Source organism: Rhipicephalus microplus, unplaced genomic scaffold, assembly GCF_043290135.1.
Source record: "Rhipicephalus microplus isolate Deutch F79 unplaced genomic scaffold, USDA_Rmic scaffold_168, whole genome shotgun sequence".
NCBI lineage: Eukaryota > Metazoa > Arthropoda > Arachnida > Ixodida > Ixodidae > Rhipicephalus > Rhipicephalus microplus.
Genome location: NW_027464739.1, coordinates 128944 through 151623, shown reverse-complemented (window position 1 = coordinate 151623; position 22680 = coordinate 128944). Strand labels below are relative to the sequence as shown.

The 22680-nt window shown below is 52.3% G+C and overlaps 4 non-coding genes and 2 pseudogenes across 4 annotated transcripts; all 6 read right to left on the bottom strand.

Annotated features, from left to right (window-relative positions):
- Positions 1 to 1659: 1659 nt before the first annotated feature.
- On the bottom strand, positions 1660 to 1834 carry LOC142791486 (U2 spliceosomal RNA; annotated as a pseudogene).
- Positions 1835 to 9768: 7934 nt separating this feature from the next.
- LOC142791510 (U2 spliceosomal RNA) lies at positions 9769 to 9960 on the bottom strand. The gene has a single exon (XR_012890256.1). It is a non-coding gene; the product is annotated as a U2 spliceosomal RNA (small nuclear RNA).
- Positions 9961 to 12302: 2342 nt separating this feature from the next.
- Positions 12303 to 12494, bottom strand: LOC142791509 (U2 spliceosomal RNA). Its single transcript, XR_012890255.1, has one exon. It is a non-coding gene; the product is annotated as a U2 spliceosomal RNA (small nuclear RNA).
- A 2342-nt stretch (positions 12495 to 14836) lies between these two features.
- LOC142791506 (U2 spliceosomal RNA) lies at positions 14837 to 15028 on the bottom strand. Its single transcript, XR_012890253.1, has one exon. It is a non-coding gene; the product is annotated as a U2 spliceosomal RNA (small nuclear RNA).
- Positions 15029 to 17370: 2342 nt separating this feature from the next.
- LOC142791488 (U2 spliceosomal RNA) lies at positions 17371 to 17539 on the bottom strand (annotated as a pseudogene).
- Positions 17540 to 20255: 2716 nt separating this feature from the next.
- Positions 20256 to 20447, bottom strand: LOC142791505 (U2 spliceosomal RNA). The gene has a single exon (XR_012890252.1). It is a non-coding gene; the product is annotated as a U2 spliceosomal RNA (small nuclear RNA).
- Positions 20448 to 22680: the final 2233 nt, after the last annotated feature.

Sequence of the window (22680 nt, the reverse complement as noted above, 5' to 3'; positions counted from 1 at the left end):
AATGAAGGATCATGTGGCAGAGGGTGACGGAACGTGAGTGTGCGACTTGCCGCTGCGATGTCGTTCAAGCGTTCAACGGGCCGGCAGGTTCTGTCTGTCGTGGTCGAAAACGTCCGAGTTTTGCTGATTCCGAGGGGTAGGAGTGCTATGGTGGCGTGTACGAGGCGCTGGTGCGGCGCTCCGTCGATCGTGCCGGACGGACATGAGGCGGCCGAAGGCGGTCGTCAAGTGGTCGCGGAAATCAGTGGAGAAGTACTCGCCTGCGCTTTTCGTCGAAGACTCGCGACAGACGGTCTTCGGGAGACACGGGTGGTTGCACAAATGCGACCGTGCGTCAACGTGCAGCCATATTCGTGGATTATTTCGCCCCATTACGATAGCTTCGTCACTGCGCTCGCTGGTGTTGCTTGTTTTTGTTGACCTTCACTTGTGGCTCACACCCACTGTGGGGGATTGGCTGGTTTGTTGTTCTGCTTCTTCGACTTCTACATACTCGGCTTAGTGAAGCTGTGAGGAGTGACGAGTGGGTACGGAGGCAAAGCGCGCCCGGGGCGTGATCTCACGCGTCCTGGGGTCCACGTCGCTTCAGGTACGTGCGTGGTGCGTCCGTACGTCTAGTGCGCAATTTCCTTGGAACTTCCAGCAACTGGCAATTCCATTGAGGTGAGCGTGCGAGGATGTTCGTTGTAATTAACGAGAGCCAACGGTGGATGAGCTGGTATGAGATGGTGTTCAGAAATGAAGTGTTTGATCAACAAGGCGATGCCCGCCGTGGTGGTCTGATGGCCGTAAGGTACTCGGCTGCTGACCCGCAGGTGGTGGGATCGAATCCCGGCCGCGGCGGCTGCATTTCCCTGTGCTCAGATTAGGGTGCACGTGAAAGAACCCCAGGTGGTCGAAATTTTCCCATAATCATATGGTGGTTTTGGGACGTCAAACCCCAAAGGTCAGTGGACATAGGAAAAGCACATCGGGGCTTTGCCGCTCCACCGTACAGCAGGTGTGTGCGGAGTGGGTCCTGTGGCGTTCTTTGCGATTTTAATTTGTGATGGGGAATAGTGTAGATGCGTAGACGTGGCGAGAGCACGCGTCTTCAGGTTCAGACGCCGCGTGAAGATGTGAAATAAAAATGCCTTCGCTTGCCACTGCAACTGTAAACAGAAACACCAACCAAACCCCATTTTCTAGAGGCTTTTTTATTTTTCGTTGCGAAACGGGTGAATTCGAAAAGCGGAAATAGCTTGGCACATACATACACACTTCTACACACATACATACATACACATCGCACATGCATACACATCGTATACACACTTCTAGCTTTCCTCCGAAACAGTAATGATAATTTCCTCAATAGTTTTATTAATATGAGTAGGAATGTTAAAAAAAATAAGAAACTTGAGTATGTACGTGTGAACATAACAAAATAAAAGAGACCCTCCATATATGAAATACACACGGAAACATTTATTTTCCCAGAGCAATCGTAAGTGTAAACACAGCTAGCGCACTCCCTGCACGCGAATACCGCGTCAGCCGGGGCGGCGTGCCGCCACCGTCTCGGACACTCGACGCACCCACGCCGTTTACCCCGGTATCATGGGTAAATCCGAACACTCCTTCTATCATTGAATTTATTGTCGAACTCACCCCGCAGGGGGTGAGTGGGCCGATCCCGGAGGTAGTGCAATACCGGGCCAACCCGTGGCGGAGGTGAAGCAAGCTTCAAGCACTCCGCCGCATCACAAAAATAAGTTTAATATCTTGGATCCAAATAGGATCCGTATCAGATATTAAGCTGATAAGAACAGAGGTTTTCAAAAATGTTAGGAACTTTTCTGACCGGAAAGGAAAAACTTGTTCTCATTTTTTGTTCCTTCAACCAGAAAGGAAGAAGGTGGTGTATCGTGAACTGTGTAGAAAGAGAGAAGGTGAAATAGGAAATAGCAGGGGAGAAAAAAGTGAAAGGGGCGTGTGCTGTGTAGTGTCGCCTCTTATTTTTGCGATGTCTTTGGGAGGGTGACTTTGTCATCACGTGGCCCAGCGAGTGACAGTCACTTTATGGCCACGTGCGCGCAGTACACTTCCCGAGAAGCTGCAATGGTCTCGCTCACTGCAAGCTTCTTAAGTAACCGGAGATACCTCCGGCTGCAGAGTTTTTTGAAAACTCTGTCATTTGCCGGGTCCCAGGAGCCAAGCATGCCGACGACGACTGCCTCGATCGTGACTCTCTGGTAGCGGCGGAGCAAGAAGTCCCGAACTGGTTCGTATTTCCGTTCCTTTTCCAGTCGGGCTGCCTCGAGTGCTTTGAGCCGGTTGTCAAAGGGGCAGGTCACGTCCACGATGATCGCCTCTTCCCCCCTGGCGAGAACGAGGTCGGGGCGAAGGTTGGTGGTACCAACCGCTCTGTTTTCATGCGTGACCGTGAACTTCTTGCTGGCGGCTTGTTTCACCCGCTCCACAATCTTGTTGTGACGACTGGTGTAGGCCATGCTGTGGCGCATGCAGTGACCCAGGACGTGCGGCAGCGTTTCCACTGCGTAACCGCACACACGGCACCGTTTGTCGGCGGAGGTGGTCCATGGGTTGGCTCCATTCACAGGTAGGAGGTTCAGGCGTGCCCTGTGAATGAAGCGCCAGTCGCAAAAGCGGGTGAACTTGCCGGAGCGCATAAAGTGGGAGCTGCTCGGGTCTGCGGCGACGCATTCCATTGCCTTCCCTTGATTAGGCATTTCGTGAAGGAAGCGATCGCGTGCTCGCATCATTCTGAAGCGCAGCGTTCTTACCACTTTTCTGCGTTTCTTTGACGTGAGAGTTTCCTCTCCGTCACACGTGATGCTGGTCCCCCCGTCCTCGAAAATTTCCCAGGTGACGTGTAGCCTGCGGGAAGCCTTCCGAGCCTCGGTCCAGACGGACTGTAGTTGTGTTGGCCGTGCCTGGAAAACGCCCTCCGTTTCGCCGCTGAGGTAGCAGGCGAGCTCCTCGTTGGTGGCCTGCCTGCGAATGCGCTTGGAGACAATTTTGGTTAGCGCTTCGAAGGCAAGTTCGCGGACCTCGAGATCGGCTGAGGTCAGAAGCTTGAAGGCGTTGTCCACGCGGCAGGCGTCACTTGTGTCTGCGGCGAGGGGGATTCCAGCTGCTCCGGCCGCTGCGCTGCCGTAGAGGTAGTTGTTTGCAGCGTTACCTGGAAGATAAAGAGTTTTCTTTATCAGCGGCCGGAGTGCGTCGTCTAGGCGGGCCCATTCCGCCTTGCCCACTTGTCCGCACCGCATGGCGAAGTTGAGTGCTGGAAAGACAAAAGTTTTCAGTGCATCAATTCGCTGCCATGGGGCAAGCATGGACTCGAGCAGGGTGCGGCCGACGGAGATCGCCTCATCGACCTTAGAGCGGTCTTGGAGAAGGCTGAACCCGACGGGGCGTCCTAGAAAAGATTGACTCTCGTAGTCACTGATGCGAGGGATCTCTTCTCCGTCGACGAAGAATTTCGTGTCCCTAGTGCCTACGGGAGTCCTACCAGAGAGGTGCAGGCTTCTGCACTTCTTGGGGTTCAGCCGAAGTCCCAGCTGGCCCGCGAGAGCCGCCACGACGTTGATGCGGTCCTGCAGTTTCTTGGGGCTGTCCGCCAAGGGGGTCAAATCATCGGCGTAAGCCAGCACATTGTGCTGCCTCTCACCTCCTTGGACCGCCCGAATGACTGGATCGAGCACCAAGTTGAAGAGCAGGCCGCTCAGTGGGCAGCCCTGCCTAATTCCGGCGGAGATTGTGACTGGGGCCGTTGTCCCAGCTTCGGCGACAATCCGGGTGGCGTTGTCTCGGTAGAGGTCTGCGATGATTGCGCAGAAGTCCTCTCCTGCACCTGCACCACGAAGAGAATCGATTAGTGCGTTGTGCGGAACTGAGCCAAATGCGTTGGCGAAGTCGAGAAAGGCCACGCAAAGGTCACCACCGCCGGCCCGCGCGGCGTCCAGGCGCTCCTGCAGCACGAAGTTGTGTTCAAACACGCCGTCGTGCGGCAGGAACCCCTTCTGACACCTCGAGAGCACGTCATGGTCACACACCCACTGCTGCATGCGGGAAGCTAGGCAACCCGCATACAGCTTGGAGATGGTGTTCCCAAGGGCAATGGGTCTCCAATTCGTGACCTCACTCGGATCACCCTTCTTGTGGATGAGGATGGTCCTCGTTTCCTTCCAGGCGTCGGGCACTTGCTTGTACTGGAGGCACACGTTGAATGCTGCGGAGAGAAAGAGACCTTCAGGATCATGTTCTTTCCAATGGCGGTAGGTGATCCTGTCACTGCCGGGGGCCGTGTTTTCGCATCTGCGAAGACGGGCCGCCACCTCGTCGCTGGTGAATCGGGCGAGGCAGATCTCTGTCATGTCGTCCGGGCGAGCCTTGTTAAGGAGCAGGTGGGTGTTCCCTTCCTTCGGCGCCCATGTTTCAGCAAAGTGTTGCTCCAGTCTGTCCAGCGGAATCTCGCAGAGTTTGGTTTCGCCCTGTACGATGATACGAACAGCCCGACGGCGGTTGCGACGATACAGGCTCTGTATCTGCTGGGCGTTGTTCGGGTTGGTCGGGACGCGGGGTTTCCCACCGGCAGGGTTGTCTGGAATTTTCGCCTCCTTCCTCACCGCCGATACGGCCTCCTCCAGGATGGAGAGGAAGTCGTCCCAGCGCTCAGCAGTGGCGGGCTCCCGAAGCAGTTGCCGGATTCGCTGGCTGTGTTCTGCGAGTACGCTTGTGTCGTCGATTGGCCCGGAGAGGGTGATCTCGCTGGGGTTCACTGTCTGCGGGGCGGGGTCCTGTGATTCGCCGCCTGCGTCGTCTATCGAAAGTCCCTCGGATGATGCTGGATGTGTGGGGGAGTCGACGCTGTGGGTGATACTCCTGGCTGATGGACTTGCTTGAGGGTCCTCCTGTGCTGTTGCCAAGCTTTGTTGTGGTGCTCCTTGCTGGCTGGTCCTCTGAGTAGCGCGGGCTGTGTTTGGATCCTGCTGGAGACGGGACGAAAACCGTGACCCCTCTGGTGGTGACTCCTCCTCGCTGGTTGTTGATGGAATTGTCGCATCCCTGGAGCTCTGGCTTGGAGAGCAAGCTGTGCTGCCTAAGAGAGGAGGGAGAGGGGTAGGGGCCCGGTCCGGTGATGGTGGCCGGGAACGCCGTGGGTTGTCGTGGTCCGTGTCGCTGTGCGGCGACTCATGTTGCCTGGGACTCGGCGTGATGGGGGACGCGTTTCCAACCTGTGAGAACAGAGAGGCACATGAAGACCTGCTCCTCGTGGTGGAGGCCTCGCTAGGCGTGGGCGATGGGGTGCCCGTGGTTGCCGAAACCCGGTCAGGGATTTCTTGCAAGTCACCTAGAAGGGGGGAGGAAGGTGTGAGTGCCAGCTCTGTTGGTGTTGGAGAGTCCGGCGTTGCGCTCAGTGTCGCGCTGTCCTCGCTTGGTGATGATCCCGTTGACGTCGTTGAGTTGGAGCTCTGTGACGATCGAAGGGTCATTGTCCGTGTGGCTCGGTTGCCGGCAGCAGCGCGGGGCGGTCGGCCAGTCGGAGTTGCAGTAGGTGCAGCCCTCGAAGTCCTTGCAGTCGGTGGTCGCTCGTTCATGTGCTGTGCTTCCTGTTTTTTGTGTTTGCGCATGTGGTTGTCCAGCCCTTTCCTTGTTGTCATGGTGGCAGGGCATTGTGGACACTTGTGCCTGTTGAGGTCGAGGGGCGACAGCTCGTGTCTACCTCTTGAGATGCAGGAGTGGAGTGTGGGATGCAGCCCAAGGCCGGTCGTGGAGCAGAGGGTACAGGTGTATGCCACCTTTACTTTGAGCTCATGCTCGTCTAGCAGATGCCGCACCAAGCTTTGTCGCCTGCTTGTCCAGCTGATCCCGGAGTACCGTACCCCACATTTGTCTATGGGGCAGGTGAAGCTGTGTGGGATTGGGAAGAAGACATCAAGGGTCTGTCCCTCCTTGCCTAGCTGGGGTTGGTTTTGGGCATCTCGCGGCCTCGGTGCAGTGGGCGTCCCGGCCTCCCCTGTATTCGGGGGACCTACCTCCTCGGACATCACCTACTGGCGGGCGAACACTTCTAAAGACAACAGGATTAGCAAGGCCGGATGTACATCATCGTGAGAACACTTAGGCATCTTGTGAAAAAACACTTCAATAAAAGACGGCACTGTACACTTGAGTAAGAAGTAGAATGATGGAGAGGAGATAGAGAAGGAAGAGAGGAAAGAGAGGAAAAAAAAAAAAAAGGTGGGGTGGGGGGTGATCGTCAACCCATGCTTAAGTGGAGCTGACGACCTAAGATAAAGGGGAAGAAAATGAGGTAGTGAGTGACCTCCTCCCCCTGGTCGGGGGAGAAGAGAGAAGAGGGGTGCGCTCGCCCAGAGAGGAAAAGGAAGAGAAAGAAAGTGGAAAGAAAGAAAAAAAAAAAAAACCACGGCGTGCGCACCAGTGAGAGTCGCGGGCTACCAGCTACATGGCGAGTGCAGCTGGCTGCCCCAAGAAGGCAGAAGGAGTACCGACTGCGGCAGCAGAGAGGAGGGTACGAGAAGGAATTAGTAAAGAAGAGAGAAGAAAGCGAGCGAATGAAGAGGGGAGAGGGAAAAAAAAAAGAGGAAGGCAGGAGAAACCGGTTGAGCGGACCCTCTACTGACACGTGTCAGCAAAGGCGCTTCCGAAAAAAAAAAAAAAAAAAAAAAAAAAAAAAAGAAAAGAAGGCGTGCAAGAGTAGAGAGAAAGTCGCCTGGCTACATTGTTAGTGTAGCTGGCAACAGTGGGAGCGGGAGGGGAGCCTTAGCGCGGGCCACGTGGACGGAAAAAAAAAAAAAAAAAGAAAAAAAAAAAAGAGAAAGAGAGAAAGTGAAGAAAGAGGAGAGAGCGGAGACGCTGCTTCCACGTGGGCACCAGCGGCGCTCGCTGGTGTCCAGAGTAGAGGCGCGCTTCGAAAAAAAAAAAAAAAAGAGCGTGCAAGGAAGGCTTGCGCTATCTTACATCACTTGGGCAGATGATGCAAGGGCCGCTGAGCCAACTAATACACAAGAAAAAGGGTGCTTTTCAGACGGGAAGCTGCCGGCAAGGCCGGTTGGAGCAGCCCGTCTCACCGAGCACGAGAACCCACCCCCCCAAAGGGGGGCGGAAAAGAAAGGCAAAAAAGAAGTGTTTTAAAGAACTAGCATCTCACCAATGACCAGAGCCAGAAATCCAGGGCAGCAGGAACCAAGTGTCAGCAGGGGGGTCCAAGAATCCGCAGGCAGTCGTTGCTGGTCGCTCGAACAAGCTAAGAAGGCATGCACACAACAACAACACAAGAAGAGACAGAGAAAGACACCGCACTAACCGGGCGGGTGGTCGATTGCTTCTACAAAGAGCAGGAGTAGGATGGACAAGCCAACACTACACTTTGATCTTAGCCAAAAGGCCGAGAAGCGATGCAATTCATTAGCACGTAATTAAAATCCATTCTTTCACACCTCGTACTTAGTTCTGGCCAAAAGCCGGGCAAACAGTAGCAAAGCAATTCCGACGTCCACCCATGCACAACCAGCATTGTGCACCGACAGCGGCAGCGCTGGCTTCACGGCATTGCTTTTATCCCCAGTCCGCTTGAAGTTTCTAGTTTCGCTTACAAACATGTTAAAACTGAAACCTTCTTTTTCCCAGAGGTCGAAGCCACGCGTGCTTGCTTGCATGCGTACTCTCTATGCGCCCATGACGTCACACCAAATGCTTGCCGGCGAACATTATCAGGCATGTCGCGAGAGATGCTACAGCACTTGTTTTAAAAACTGATGCATAGTGTACATGTCCAACTCGAGCACCAAAGTCTGGAAGGAAAAAAAAAAAAAAAATGATTGTGCAAAATGTGAATACGTCACCCATCCAACATGGCTTCTACGCCGGCTGCCCAAGCAACGCCTCTGCAACGACGCCCACAATCATCGGCAAAAAGGTGAAAAGGTGGTGCCTTTGGCTGCTTCAGCACGCTCAACATATGCCTTGCAAGTTCCGACGTGTCGGAACACCGCACCGAGGTCGACGAAGGTCCTGCCGTGAAAGGCAGACCCGGGAATGCGTGCGAAACGTCTACCGCGTGGGTTGGTTGTGAAGCCGGTGAATGAAGGATCATGTGGCAGAGGGTGACGGAACGTGAGTGTGCGACTTGCCGCTGCGATGTCGTTCAAGCGTTCAACGGGCCGGCAGGTTCTGTCTGTCGTGGTCGAAAACGTCCGAGTTTTGCTGATTCCGAGGGGTAGGAGTGCTATGGTGGCGTGTACGAGGCGCTGGTGCGGCGCTCCGTCGATCGTGCCGGACGGACATGAGGCGGCCGAAGGCGGTCGTCAAGTGGTCGCGGAAATCAGTGGAGAAGTACTCGCCTGCGCTTTTCGTCGAAGACTCGCGACAGACGGTCTTCGGGAGACACGGGTGGTTGCACAAATGCGACCGTGCGTCAACGTGCAGCCATATTCGTGGATTATTTCGCCCCATTACGATAGCTTCGTCACTGCGCTCGCTGGTGTTGCTTGTTTTTGTTGACCTTCACTTGTGGCTCACACCCACTGTGGGGGATTGGCTGGTTTGTTGTTCTGCTTCTTCGACTTCTACATACTCGGCTTAGTGAAGCTGTGAGGAGTGACGAGTGGGTACGGAGGCAAAGCGCGCCCGGGGCGTGATCTCACGCGTCCTGGGGTCCACGTCGCTTCAGGTACGTGCGTGGTGCGTCCGTACGTCTAGTGCGCAATTTCCTTGGAACTTCCAGCAACTGGCAATTCCATTGAGGTGAGCGTGCGAGGATGTTCGTTGTAATTAACGAGAGCCAACGGTGGATGAGCTGGTATGAGATGGTGTTCAGAAATGAAGTGTTTGATCAACAAGGCGATGCCCGCCGTGGTGGTCTGATGGCCGTAAGGTACTCGGCTGCTGACCCGCAGGTGGTGGGATCGAATCCCGGCCGCGGCGGCTGCATTTCCCTGTGCTCAGATTAGGGTGCACGTGAAAGAACCCCAGGTGGTCGAAATTTTCCCATAATCATATGGTGGTTTTGGGACGTCAAACCCCAAAGGTCAGTGGACATAGGAAAAGCACATCGGGGCTTTGCCGCTCCACCGTACAGCAGGTGTGTGCGGAGTGGGTCCTGTGGCGTTCTTTGCGATTTTAATTTGTGATGGGGAATAGTGTAGATGCGTAGACGTGGCGAGAGCACGCGTCTTCAGGTTCAGACGCCGCGTGAAGATGTGAAATAAAAATGCCTTCGCTTGCCACTGCAACTGTAAACAGAAACACCAACCAAACCCCATTTTCTAGAGGCTTTTTTATTTTTCGTTGCGAAACGGGTGAATTCGAAAAGCGGAAATAGCTTGGCACATACATACACACTTCTACACACATACATACATACACATCGCACATGCATACACATCGTATACACACTTCTAGCTTTCCTCCGAAACAGTAATGATAATTTCCTCAATAGTTTTATTAATATGAGTAGGAATGTTAAAAAAAATAAGAAACTTGAGTATGTACGTGTGAACATAACAAAATAAAAGAGACCCTCCATATATGAAATACACACGGAAACATTTATTTTCCCAGAGCAATCGTAAGTGTAAACACAGCTAGCGCACTCCCTGCACGCGAATACCGCGTCAGCCGGGGCGGCGTGCCGCCACCGTCTCGGACACTCGACGCACCCACGCCGTTTACCCCGGTATCATGGGTAAATCCGAACACTCCTTCTATCATTGAATTTATTGTCGAACTCACCCCGCAGGGGGTGAGTGGGCCGATCCCGGAGGTAGTGCAATACCGGGCCAACCCGTGGCGGAGGTGAAGCAAGCTTCAAGCACTCCGCCGCATCACAAAAATAAGTTTAATATCTTGGATCCAAATAGGATCCGTATCAGATATTAAGCTGATAAGAACAGATACTACACTTTGATCTTAGCCAAAAGGCCGAGAAGCGATGCAATTCATTAGCACGTAATTAAAATCCATTCTTTCACACCTCGTACTTAGTTCTGGCCAAAAGCCGGGCAAACAGTAGCAAAGCAATTCCGACGTCCACCCATGCACAACCAGCATTGTGCACCGACAGCGGCAGCGCTGGCTTCACGGCATTGCTTTTATCCCCAGTCCGCTTGAAGTTTCTAGTTTCGCTTACAAACATGTTAAAACTGAAACCTTCTTTTTCCCAGAGGTCGAAGCCACGCGTGCTTGCTTGCATGCGTACTCTCTATGCGCCCATGACGTCACACCAAATGCTTGCCGGCGAACATTATCAGGCATGTCGCGAGAGATGCTACAGCACTTGTTTTAAAAACTGATGCATAGTGTACATGTCCAACTCGAGCACCAAAGTCTGGAAGGAAAAAAAAAAAAAAAATGATTGTGCAAAATGTGAATACGTCACCCATCCAACATGGCTTCTACGCCGGCTGCCCAAGCAACGCCTCTGCAACGACGCCCACAATCATCGGCAAAAAGGTGAAAAGGTGGTGCCTTTGGCTGCTTCAGCACGCTCAACATATGCCTTGCAAGTTCCGACGTGTCGGAACACCGCACCGAGGTCGACGAAGGTCCTGCCGTGAAAGGCAGACCCGGGAATGCGTGCGAAACGTCTACCGCGTGGGTTGGTTGTGAAGCCGGTGAATGAAGGATCATGTGGCAGAGGGTGACGGAACGTGAGTGTGCGACTTGCCGCTGCGATGTCGTTCAAGCGTTCAACGGGCCGGCAGGTTCTGTCTGTCGTGGTCGAAAACGTCCGAGTTTTGCTGATTCCGAGGGGTAGGAGTGCTATGGTGGCGTGTACGAGGCGCTGGTGCGGCGCTCCGTCGATCGTGCCGGACGGACATGAGGCGGCCGAAGGCGGTCGTCAAGTGGTCGCGGAAATCAGTGGAGAAGTACTCGCCTGCGCTTTTCGTCGAAGACTCGCGACAGACGGTCTTCGGGAGACACGGGTGGTTGCACAAATGCGACCGTGCGTCAACGTGCAGCCATATTCGTGGATTATTTCGCCCCATTACGATAGCTTCGTCACTGCGCTCGCTGGTGTTGCTTGTTTTTGTTGACCTTCACTTGTGGCTCACACCCACTGTGGGGGATTGGCTGGTTTGTTGTTCTGCTTCTTCGACTTCTACATACTCGGCTTAGTGAAGCTGTGAGGAGTGACGAGTGGGTACGGAGGCAAAGCGCGCCCGGGGCGTGATCTCACGCGTCCTGGGGTCCACGTCGCTTCAGGTACGTGCGTGGTGCGTCCGTACGTCTAGTGCGCAATTTCCTTGGAACTTCCAGCAACTGGCAATTCCATTGAGGTGAGCGTGCGAGGATGTTCGTTGTAATTAACGAGAGCCAACGGTGGATGAGCTGGTATGAGATGGTGTTCAGAAATGAAGTGTTTGATCAACAAGGCGATGCCCGCCGTGGTGGTCTGATGGCCGTAAGGTACTCGGCTGCTGACCCGCAGGTGGTGGGATCGAATCCCGGCCGCGGCGGCTGCATTTCCCTGTGCTCAGATTAGGGTGCACGTGAAAGAACCCCAGGTGGTCGAAATTTTCCCATAATCATATGGTGGTTTTGGGACGTCAAACCCCAAAGGTCAGTGGACATAGGAAAAGCACATCGGGGCTTTGCCGCTCCACCGTACAGCAGGTGTGTGCGGAGTGGGTCCTGTGGCGTTCTTTGCGATTTTAATTTGTGATGGGGAATAGTGTAGATGCGTAGACGTGGCGAGAGCACGCGTCTTCAGGTTCAGACGCCGCGTGAAGATGTGAAATAAAAATGCCTTCGCTTGCCACTGCAACTGTAAACAGAAACACCAACCAAACCCCATTTTCTAGAGGCTTTTTTATTTTTCGTTGCGAAACGGGTGAATTCGAAAAGCGGAAATAGCTTGGCACATACATACACACTTCTACACACATACATACATACACATCGCACATGCATACACATCGTATACACACTTCTAGCTTTCCTCCGAAACAGTAATGATAATTTCCTCAATAGTTTTATTAATATGAGTAGGAATGTTAAAAAAAATAAGAAACTTGAGTATGTACGTGTGAACATAACAAAATAAAAGAGACCCTCCATATATGAAATACACACGGAAACATTTATTTTCCCAGAGCAATCGTAAGTGTAAACACAGCTAGCGCACTCCCTGCACGCGAATACCGCGTCAGCCGGGGCGGCGTGCCGCCACCGTCTCGGACACTCGACGCACCCACGCCGTTTACCCCGGTATCATGGGTAAATCCGAACACTCCTTCTATCATTGAATTTATTGTCGAACTCACCCCGCAGGGGGTGAGTGGGCCGATCCCGGAGGTAGTGCAATACCGGGCCAACCCGTGGCGGAGGTGAAGCAAGCTTCAAGCACTCCGCCGCATCACAAAAATAAGTTTAATATCTTGGATCCAAATAGGATCCGTATCAGATATTAAGCTGATAAGAACAGATACTACACTTTGATCTTAGCCAAAAGGCCGAGAAGCGATGCAATTCATTAGCACGTAATTAAAATCCATTCTTTCACACCTCGTACTTAGTTCTGGCCAAAAGCCGGGCAAACAGTAGCAAAGCAATTCCGACGTCCACCCATGCACAACCAGCATTGTGCACCGACAGCGGCAGCGCTGGCTTCACGGCATTGCTTTTATCCCCAGTCCGCTTGAAGTTTCTAGTTTCGCTTACAAACATGTTAAAACTGAAACCTTCTTTTTCCCAGAGGTCGAAGCCACGCGTGCTTGCTTGCATGCGTACTCTCTATGCGCCCATGACGTCACACCAAATGCTTGCCGGCGAACATTATCAGGCATGTCGCGAGAGATGCTACAGCACTTGTTTTAAAAACTGATGCATAGTGTACATGTCCAACTCGAGCACCAAAGTCTGGAAGGAAAAAAAAAAAAAAAATGATTGTGCAAAATGTGAATACGTCACCCATCCAACATGGCTTCTACGCCGGCTGCCCAAGCAACGCCTCTGCAACGACGCCCACAATCATCGGCAAAAAGGTGAAAAGGTGGTGCCTTTGGCTGCTTCAGCACGCTCAACATATGCCTTGCAAGTTCCGACGTGTCGGAACACCGCACCGAGGTCGACGAAGGTCCTGCCGTGAAAGGCAGACCCGGGAATGCGTGCGAAACGTCTACCGCGTGGGTTGGTTGTGAAGCCGGTGAATGAAGGATCATGTGGCAGAGGGTGACGGAACGTGAGTGTGCGACTTGCCGCTGCGATGTCGTTCAAGCGTTCAACGGGCCGGCAGGTTCTGTCTGTCGTGGTCGAAAACGTCCGAGTTTTGCTGATTCCGAGGGGTAGGAGTGCTATGGTGGCGTGTACGAGGCGCTGGTGCGGCGCTCCGTCGATCGTGCCGGACGGACATGAGGCGGCCGAAGGCGGTCGTCAAGTGGTCGCGGAAATCAGTGGAGAAGTACTCGCCTGCGCTTTTCGTCGAAGACTCGCGACAGACGGTCTTCGGGAGACACGGGTGGTTGCACAAATGCGACCGTGCGTCAACGTGCAGCCATATTCGTGGATTATTTCGCCCCATTACGATAGCTTCGTCACTGCGCTCGCTGGTGTTGCTTGTTTTTGTTGACCTTCACTTGTGGCTCACACCCACTGTGGGGGATTGGCTGGTTTGTTGTTCTGCTTCTTCGACTTCTACATACTCGGCTTAGTGAAGCTGTGAGGAGTGACGAGTGGGTACGGAGGCAAAGCGCGCCCGGGGCGTGATCTCACGCGTCCTGGGGTCCACGTCGCTTCAGGTACGTGCGTGGTGCGTCCGTACGTCTAGTGCGCAATTTCCTTGGAACTTCCAGCAACTGGCAATTCCATTGAGGTGAGCGTGCGAGGATGTTCGTTGTAATTAACGAGAGCCAACGGTGGATGAGCTGGTATGAGATGGTGTTCAGAAATGAAGTGTTTGATCAACAAGGCGATGCCCGCCGTGGTGGTCTGATGGCCGTAAGGTACTCGGCTGCTGACCCGCAGGTGGTGGGATCGAATCCCGGCCGCGGCGGCTGCATTTCCCTGTGCTCAGATTAGGGTGCACGTGAAAGAACCCCAGGTGGTCGAAATTTTCCCATAATCATATGGTGGTTTTGGGACGTCAAACCCCAAAGGTCAGTGGACATAGGAAAAGCACATCGGGGCTTTGCCGCTCCACCGTACAGCAGGTGTGTGCGGAGTGGGTCCTGTGGCGTTCTTTGCGATTTTAATTTGTGATGGGGAATAGTGTAGATGCGTAGACGTGGCGAGAGCACGCGTCTTCAGGTTCAGACGCCGCGTGAAGATGTGAAATAAAAATGCCTTCGCTTGCCACTGCAACTGTAAACAGAAACACCAACCAAACCCCATTTTCTAGAGGCTTTTTTATTTTTCGTTGCGAAACGGGTGAATTCGAAAAGCGGAAATAGCTTGGCACATACATACACACTTCTACACACATACATACATACACATCGCACATGCATACACATCGTATACACACTTCTAGCTTTCCTCCGAAACAGTAATGATAATTTCCTCAATAGTTTTATTAATATGAGTAGGAATGTTAAAAAAAATAAGAAACTTGAGTATGTACGTGTGAACATAACAAAATAAAAGAGACCCTCCATATATGAAATACACACGGAAACATTTATTTTCCCAGAGCAATCGTAAGTGTAAACACAGCTAGCGCACTCCCTGCACGCGAATACCGCGTCAGCCGGGGCGGCGTGCCGCCACCGTCTCGGACACTCGACGCACCCACGCCGTTTACCCCGGTATCATGGGTAAATCCGAACACTCCTTCTATCATTGAATTTATTGTCGAACTCACCCCGCAGGGGGTGAGTGGGCCGATCCCGGAGGTAGTGCAATACCGGGCCAACCCGTGGCGGAGGTGAAGCAAGCTTCAAGCACTCCGCCGCATCACAAAAATAAGTTTAATATCTTGGATCCAAATAGGATCCGTATCAGATATTAAGCTGATAAGAACAGATACTACACTTTGATCTTAGCCAAAAGGCCGAGAAGCGATGCAATTCATTAGCACGTAATTAAAATCCATTCTTTCACACCTCGTACTTAGTTCTGGCCAAAAGCCGGGCAAACAGTAGCAAAGCAATTCCGACGTCCACCCATGCACAACCAGCATTGTGCACCGACAGCGGCAGCGCTGGCTTCACGGCATTGCTTTTATCCCCAGTCCGCTTGAAGTTTCTAGTTTCGCTTACAAACATGTTAAAACTGAAACCTTCTTTTTCCCAGAGGTCGAAGCCACGCGTGCTTGCTTGCATGCGTACTCTCTATGCGCCCATGACGTCACACCAAATGCTTGCCGGCGAACATTATCAGGCATGTCGCGAGAGATGCTACAGCACTTGTTTTAAAAACTGATGCATAGTGTACATGTCCAACTCGAGCACCAAAGTCTGGAAGGAAAAAAAAAAAAAAAATGATTGTGCAAAATGTGAATACGTCACCCATCCAACATGGCTTCTACGCCGGCTGCCCAAGCAACGCCTCTGCAACGACGCCCACAATCATCGGCAAAAAGGTGAAAAGGTGGTGCCTTTGGCTGCTTCAGCACGCTCAACATATGCCTTGCAAGTTCCGACGTGTCGGAACACCGCACCGAGGTCGACGAAGGTCCTGCCGTGAAAGGCAGACCCGGGAATGCGTGCGAAACGTCTACCGCGTGGGTTGGTTGTGAAGCCGGTGAATGAAGGATCATGTGGCAGAGGGTGACGGAACGTGAGTGTGCGACTTGCCGCTGCGATGTCGTTCAAGCGTTCAACGGGCCGGCAGGTTCTGTCTGTCGTGGTCGAAAACGTCCGAGTTTTGCTGATTCCGAGGGGTAGGAGTGCTATGGTGGCGTGTACGAGGCGCTGGTGCGGCGCTCCGTCGATCGTGCCGGACGGACATGAGGCGGCCGAAGGCGGTCGTCAAGTGGTCGCGGAAATCAGTGGAGAAGTACTCGCCTGCGCTTTTCGTCGAAGACTCGCGACAGACGGTCTTCGGGAGACACGGGTGGTTGCACAAATGCGACCGTGCGTCAACGTGCAGCCATATTCGTGGATTATTTCGCCCCATTACGATAGCTTCGTCACTGCGCTCGCTGGTGTTGCTTGTTTTTGTTGACCTTCACTTGTGGCTCACACCCACTGTGGGGGATTGGCTGGTTTGTTGTTCTGCTTCTTCGACTTCTACATACTCGGCTTAGTGAAGCTGTGAGGAGTGACGAGTGGGTACGGAGGCAAAGCGCGCCCGGGGCGTGATCTCACGCGTCCTGGGGTCCACGTCGCTTCAGGTACGTGCGTGGTGCGTCCGTACGTCTAGTGCGCAATTTCCTTGGAACTTCCAGCAACTGGCAATTCCATTGAGGTGAGCGTGCGAGGATGTTCGTTGTAATTAACGAGAGCCAACGGTGGATGAGCTGGTATGAGATGGTGTTCAGAAATGAAGTGTTTGATCAACAAGGCGATGCCCGCCGTGGTGGTCTGATGGCCGTAAGGTACTCGGCTGCTGACCCGCAGGTGGTGGGATCGAATCCCGGCCGCGGCGGCTGCATTTCCCTGTGCTCAGATTAGGGTGCACGTGAAAGAACCCCAGGTGGTCGAAATTTTCCCATAATCATATGGTGGTTTTGGGACGTCAAACCCCAAAGGTCAGTGGACATAGGAAAAGCACATCGGGGCTTTGCCGCTCCACCGTACAGCAGGTGTGTGCGGAGTGGGTCCTGTGGCGTTCTTTGCGATTTTAATTTGTGATGGGGAATAGTGTAGATGCGTAGACGTGGCGAGAGCACGCGTCTTCAGGTTCAGACGCCGCGTGAAGATGTGAAATAAAAATGCCTTCGCTTGCCACTGCAACTGTAAACAGAAACACCAACCAAACCCCATTTTCTAGAGGCTTTTTTATTTTTCGTTGCGAAACGGGTGAATTCGAAAAGCGGAAATAGCTTGGCACATACATACACACTTCTACACACATACATACATACACATCGCACATGCATACACATCGTATACACACTTCTAGCTTTCCTCCGAAACAGTAATGATAATTTCCTCAATAGTTTTATTAATATGAGTAGGAATGTTAAAAAAAATAAGAAACTTGAGTATGTACGTGTGAACATAACAAAATAAAAGAGACCCTCCATATATGAAATACACACGGAAACATTTATTTTCCCAGAGCAATCGTAAGTGTAAACACAGCTAGCGCACTCCCTGCACGCGAATACCGCGTCAGCCGGGGCGGCGTGCCGCCACCGTCTCGGACACTCGACGCACCCACGCCGTTTACCCCGGTATCATGGGTAAATCCGAACACTCCTTCTATCATTGAATTTATTGTCGAACTCACCCCGCAGGGGGTGAGTGGGCCGATCCCGGAGGTAGTGCAATACCGGGCCAACCCGTGGCGGAGGTGAAGCAAGCTTCAAGCACTCCGCCGCATCACAAAAATAAGTTTAATATCTTGGATCCAAATAGGATCCGTATCAGATATTAAGCTGATAAGAACAGACTTTTTTATTCAATATTTCAGACACAACAACATCATAATGGTTAGGAAAAAACTCAATAGAAAACTTGATATAAGTGTAAAAGTTAAAATCCGGTAACAAAAGGGTTAAAAACTGTTAGTACACATAAGTTAAAAACGGTAAAACTGTAAAGGTGTATAAGTCTAAAAATATGGGAAAATCGCAACTCTAAAAACTTTGGCTATACAATGTCACTGTACACCGATGTGGTGGCGGTAAATGTCCGTGGAAGCCGCGATCGTGTCACTGACGCACAAGTGACACGATCACAAGTGTCACTGACGCACAAGCCGCGATCACTGTCACTGACGATCGTGTCACTGACGCACACTGACTACACTTTGATCTTAGCCAAAAGGCCGAGAAGCGATGCAATTCATTAGCACGTAATTAAAATCCATTCTTTCACACCTCGTACTTAGTTCTGGCCAAAAGCCGGGCAAACAGTAGCAAAGCAATTCCGACGTCCACCCATGCACAACCAGCATTGTGCACCGACAGCGGCAGCGCTGGCTTCACGGCATTGCTTTTATCCCCAGTCCGCTTGAAGTTTCTAGTTTCGCTTACAAACATGTTAAAACTGAAACCTTCTTTTTCCCAGAGGTCGAAGCCACGCGTGCTTGCTTGCATGCGTACTCTCTATGCGCCCATGACGTCACACCAAATGCTTGCCGGCGAACATTATCAGGCATGTCGCGAGAGATGCTACAGCACTTGTTTTAAAAACTGATGCATAGTGTACATGTCCAACTCGAGCACCAAAGTCTGGAAGGAAAAAAAAAAAAAAAATGATTGTGCAAAATGTGAATACGTCACCCATCCAACATGGCTTCTACGCCGGCTGCCCAAGCAACGCCTCTGCAACGACGCCCACAATCATCGGCAAAAAGGTGAAAAGGTGGTGCCTTTGGCTGCTTCAGCACGCTCAACATATGCCTTGCAAGTTCCGACGTGTCGGAACACCGCACCGAGGTCGACGAAGGTCCTGCCGTGAAAGGCAGACCCGGGAATGCGTGCGAAACGTCTACCGCGTGGGTTGGTTGTGAAGCCGGTGAATGAAGGATCATGTGGCAGAGGGTGACGGAACGTGAGTGTGCGACTTGCCGCTGCGATGTCGTTCAAGCGTTCAACGGGCCGGCAGGTTCTGTCTGTCGTGGTCGAAAACGTCCGAGTTTTGCTGATTCCGAGGGGTAGGAGTGCTATGGTGGCGTGTACGAGGCGCTGGTGCGGCGCTCCGTCGATCGTGCCGGACGGACATGAGGCGGCCGAAGGCGGTCGTCAAGTGGTCGCGGAAATCAGTGGAGAAGTACTCGCCTGCGCTTTTCGTCGAAGACTCGCGACAGACGGTCTTCGGGAGACACGGGTGGTTGCACAAATGCGACCGTGCGTCAACGTGCAGCCATATTCGTGGATTATTTCGCCCCATTACGATAGCTTCGTCACTGCGCTCGCTGGTGTTGCTTGTTTTTGTTGACCTTCACTTGTGGCTCACACCCACTGTGGGGGATTGGCTGGTTTGTTGTTCTGCTTCTTCGACTTCTACATACTCGGCTTAGTGAAGCTGTGAGGAGTGACGAGTGGGTACGGAGGCAAAGCGCGCCCGGGGCGTGATCTCACGCGTCCTGGGGTCCACGTCGCTTCAGGTACGTGCGTGGTGCGTCCGTACGTCTAGTGCGCAATTTCCTTGGAACTTCCAGCAACTGGCAATTCCATTGAGGTGAGCGTGCGAGGATGTTCGTTGTAATTAACGAGAGCCAACGGTGGATGAGCTGGTATGAGATGGTGTTCAGAAATGAAGTGTTTGATCAACAAGGCGATGCCCGCCGTGGTGGTCTGATGGCCGTAAGGTACTCGGCTGCTGACCCGCAGGTGGTGGGATCGAATCCCGGCCGCGGCGGCTGCATTTCCCTGTGCTCAGATTAGGGTGCACGTGAAAGAACCCCAGGTGGTCGAAATTTTCCCATAATCATATGGTGGTTTTGGGACGTCAAACCCCAAAGGTCAGTGGACATAGGAAAAGCACATCGGGGCTTTGCCGCTCCACCGTACAGCAGGTGTGTGCGGAGTGGGTCCTGTGGCGTTCTTTGCGATTTTAATTTGTGATGGGGAATAGTGTAGATGCGTAGACGTGGCGAGAGCACGCGTCTTCAGGTTCAGACGCCGCGTGAAGATGTGAAATAAAAATGCCTTCGCTTGCCACTGCAACTGTAAACAGAAACACCAACCAAACCCCATTTTCTAGAGGCTTTTTTATTTTTCGTTGCGAAACGGGTGAATTCGAAAAGCGGAAATAGCTTGGCACATACATACACACTTCTACACACATACATACATACACATCGCACATGCATACACATCGTATACACACTTCTAGCTTTCCTCCGAAACAGTAATGATAATTTCCTCAATAGTTTTATTAATATGAGTAGGAATGTTAAAAAAAATAAGAAACTTGAGTATGTACGTGTGAACATAACAAAATAAAAGAGACCCTCCATATATGAAATACACACGGAAACATTTATTTTCCCAGAGCAATCGTAAGTGTAAACACAGCTAGCGCACTCCCTGCACGCGAATACCGCGTCAGCCGGGGCGGCGTGCCGCCACCGTCTCGGACACTCGACGCACCCACGCCGTTTACCCCGGTATCATGGGTAAATCCGAACACTCCTTCTATCATTGAATTTATTGTCGAACTCACCCCGCAGGGGGTGAGTGGGCCGATCCCGGAGGTAGTGCAATACCGGGCCAACCCGTGGCGGAGGTGAAGCAAGCTTCAAGCACTCCGCCGCATCACAAAAATAAGTTTAATATCTTGGATCCAAATAGGATCCGTATCAGATATTAAGCTGATAAGAACAGATACTACACTTTGATCTTAGCCAAAAGGCCGAGAAGCGATGCAATTCATTAGCACGTAATTAAAATCCATTCTTTCACACCTCGTACTTAGTTCTGGCCAAAAGCCGGGCAAACAGTAGCAAAGCAATTCCGACGTCCACCCATGCACAACCAGCATTGTGCACCGACAGCGGCAGCGCTGGCTTCACGGCATTGCTTTTATCCCCAGTCCGCTTGAAGTTTCTAGTTTCGCTTACAAACATGTTAAAACTGAAACCTTCTTTTTCCCAGAGGTCGAAGCCACGCGTGCTTGCTTGCATGCGTACTCTCTATGCGCCCATGACGTCACACCAAATGCTTGCCGGCGAACATTATCAGGCATGTCGCGAGAGATGCTACAGCACTTGTTTTAAAAACTGATGCATAGTGTACATGTCCAACTCGAGCACCAAAGTCTGGAAGGAAAAAAAAAAAAAAAATGATTGTGCAAAATGTGAATACGTCACCCATCCAACATGGCTTCTACGCCGGCTGCCCAAGCAACGCCTCTGCAACGACGCCCACAATCATCGGCAAAAAGGTGAAAAGGTGGTGCCTTTGGCTGCTTCAGCACGCTCAACATATGCCTTGCAAGTTCCGACGTGTCGGAACACCGCACCGAGGTCGACGAAGGTCCTGCCGTGAAAGGCAGACCCGGGAATGCGTGCGAAACGTCTACCGCGTGGGTTGGTTGTGAAGCCGGTGAATGAAGGATCATGTGGCAGAGGGTGACGGAACGTGAGTGTGCGACTTGCCGCTGCGATGTCGTTCAAGCGTTCAACGGGCCGGCAGGTTCTGTCTGTCGTGGTCGAAAACGTCCGAGTTTTGCTGATTCCGAGGGGTAGGAGTGCTATGGTGGCGTGTACGAGGCGCTGGTGCGGCGCTCCGTCGATCGTGCCGGACGGACATGAGGCGGCCGAAGGCGGTCGTCAAGTGGTCGCGGAAATCAGTGGAGAAGTACTCGCCTGCGCTTTTCGTCGAAGACTCGCGACAGACGGTCTTCGGGAGACACGGGTGGTTGCACAAATGCGACCGTGCGTCAACGTGCAGCCATATTCGTGGATTATTTCGCCCCATTACGATAGCTTCGTCACTGCGCTCGCTGGTGTTGCTTGTTTTTGTTGACCTTCACTTGTGGCTCACACCCACTGTGGGGGATTGGCTGGTTTGTTGTTCTGCTTCTTCGACTTCTACATACTCGGCTTAGTGAAGCTGTGAGGAGTGACGAGTGGGTACGGAGGCAAAGCGCGCCCGGGGCGTGATCTCACGCGTCCTGGGGTCCACGTCGCTTCAGGTACGTGCGTGGTGCGTCCGTACGTCTAGTGCGCAATTTCCTTGGAACTTCCAGCAACTGGCAATTCCATTGAGGTGAGCGTGCGAGGATGTTCGTTGTAATTAACGAGAGCCAACGGTGGATGAGCTGGTATGAGATGGTGTTCAGAAATGAAGTGTTTGATCAACAAGGCGATGCCCGCCGTGGTGGTCTGATGGCCGTAAGGTACTCGGCTGCTGACCCGCAGGTGGTGGGATCGAATCCCGGCCGCGGCGGCTGCATTTCCCTGTGCTCAGATTAGGGTGCACGTGAAAGAACCCCAGGTGGTCGAAATTTTCCCATAATCATATGGTGGTTTTGGGACGTCAAACCCCAAAGGTCAGTGGACATAGGAAAAGCACATCGGGGCTTTGCCGCTCCACCGTACAGCAGGTGTGTGCGGAGTGGGTCCTGTGGCGTTCTTTGCGATTTTAATTTGTGATGGGGAATAGTGTAGATGCGTAGACGTGGCGAGAGCACGCGTCTTCAGGTTCAGACGCCGCGTGAAGATGTGAAATAAAAATGCCTTCGCTTGCCACTGCAACTGTAAACAGAAACACCAACCAAACCCCATTTTCTAGAGGCTTTTTTATTTTTCGTTGCGAAACGGGTGAATTCGAAAAGCGGAAATAGCTTGGCACATACATACACACTTCTACACACATACATACATACACATCGCACATGCATACACATCGTATACACACTTCTAGCTTTCCTCCGAAACAGTAATGATAATTTCCTCAATAGTTTTATTAATATGAGTAGGAATGTTAAAAAAAATAAGAAACTTGAGTATGTACGTGTGAACATAACAAAATAAAAGAGACCCTCCATATATGAAATACACACGGAAACATTTATTTTCCCAGAGCAATCGTAAGTGTAAACACAGCTAGCGCACTCCCTGCACGCGAATACCGCGTCAGCCGGGGCGGCGTGC